Here is a 1,694-nt window from a genome sequence, read left to right as displayed (position 1 = left end):
TTCTAGCTCTTACGGTCTTTATGTCTCCTCCTTCCCAAAGATCACTGAGTCCCATTTAGGGCGGAGCACTCTATAGTCTCTTAGTCTTGTACCTTGGCCACTTGTGGCTCTCTGTGTTAATCATCATCTACTGTAAGAAGAAGCTCCACAGTGGCTGTGGCGCTATGGGGGTATCAGAGATGATTCCACACACTGATTGTCCAGAGCCTACAGTGGGGCACCCCTAGGTTCAGGAGACAAGTGACTATGGCCTACCACAGCTTCTTGGTGGAGCTCATCAGCTGCCATGCCTGGTACAAGGACCATACACAGATCACCATCTGTCCCAACAGCCAGAAAGTGCACATCTATGCCAAGTGGGACAAGGTGCATAGATTGGGCCCCTGAGAGTAGCCACATTGTGACCTGTAGCACAGACCACAATGCCTATGTGTGGACGCTGAACGGCCACACGTGGAATCCCATGTGGTCATCCTTCGGATCAACCAAGCCGCCCGCTGCATGTGCTTGGCCTCCAGTGAGATTAAGCTCCAGTGTCCTCCCCATCTGTTATTTTGAGCAGGAGAATGACTGGTGGGTGTGCAAATGCATCATAAAGCCCATCCGCTCCACTGTTCTCAGCCTCAACTGTCATCCCAACAACATACTCTTGGCTGCAGGCTCCTGTGATTTCAAATGCTGGATCTTCTCTGCCTAGATCAAGGAGGTAGAGGAACGGCCATCCTCTACACGATGGGGCTCCCAGATGCCTTTGGGGACCTGGTGTTCGAATCAGGCAGAACCTGTGGCTGGGTGCATGGTGTCTGCTTCTCTGTCAGTGGGAGCTGAGTAGCTTGGGACAGCCATTATAGCACTATGTGCCTGATAGACAATAAAATAGCTGTCTCAACCCTAGTCTCTGAAACCTTGCCACTTCTGGACATCACCTTCATCACAGAAAATAGTCTAGTGGCAGTGGGTCACAACTGATTCCTGGTGATGTTTACCTATGACAAGGCTGTGGGAACGTTGAGCTTTGGGGGCTGGCTGTATATGCCCAAGCAGAGCTCCCAGCATGGCCTCATAGCCCAAGAGCATTTCCAGAACCTCAACAAGAAGGCTAGCTCTGAGTGTGGCATAGCCATGGGTGCTGGCCTGGACTCACAGCACAAGAACAGCATCAGCCAAATCTCAGTGCTTAGTGGGGACAAGGCCAAGTGCTGGAAGTTCTGCACTATCGGCATGGATGGTGGCATGAGCATCTGGGATGTGAAGAGCTTGGAGTCAGCCTTGAAGGAGCCGAAGATCAAATGAGCTGTGAGGAGTGCTGCCCGCATCCCGGCTTCTGGGAAAGACCGCAAAGGGTATTGGTGAAGCTAACAGTTGCTTTGACAAATGCTTCTAGGGTAGATAGAGAACAGGTCTGCATAGAGGTGTTCCACAAGGAGGGGAGGATGCAGGTAGGGAACTTTCCTACCTACTTAAGGAAAAATTATCTTTTAAAGCAATGCTTTCATTTTATTGCAAACCAAACAAAACCCCAAAGCACAATGCTGGTCATGAATTGCTTCAAACAAGAGGTAATAAACATGTCAACTGTAAGGAGGGAAAAAAAAGAAGAAGAAAAAACTTCTGTGATGAGGGTTGAAAGATACACTGTCTTATGGATATAATAAGTCATTAGAAGTCAAATTACAAGCTATGGTTGTTTAGCA

The 1,694-nt window shown here is 48.9% G+C and overlaps 1 pseudogene across 1 annotated transcript; it reads left to right on the top strand.

The window, feature by feature from the left end:
- Nucleotides 1–227: 227 nt before the first annotated feature.
- On the top strand, nt 228–1,293 carry LOC311578745 (actin-related protein 2/3 complex subunit 1B-like; annotated as a pseudogene). Its single transcript has one exon. The product of its transcript is annotated as an actin-related protein 2/3 complex subunit 1B-like (transcript).
- Nucleotides 1,294–1,694: the final 401 nt, after the last annotated feature.

The sequence above is a fragment of the Acomys minous genome (assembly GCF_964271855.1).
Source record: "Acomys minous genome assembly, chromosome: 12".
Lineage (NCBI taxonomy): Eukaryota > Metazoa > Chordata > Mammalia > Rodentia > Muridae > Acomys > Acomys minous.
This window is presented reverse-complemented; position numbering and strand designations above follow the sequence as displayed.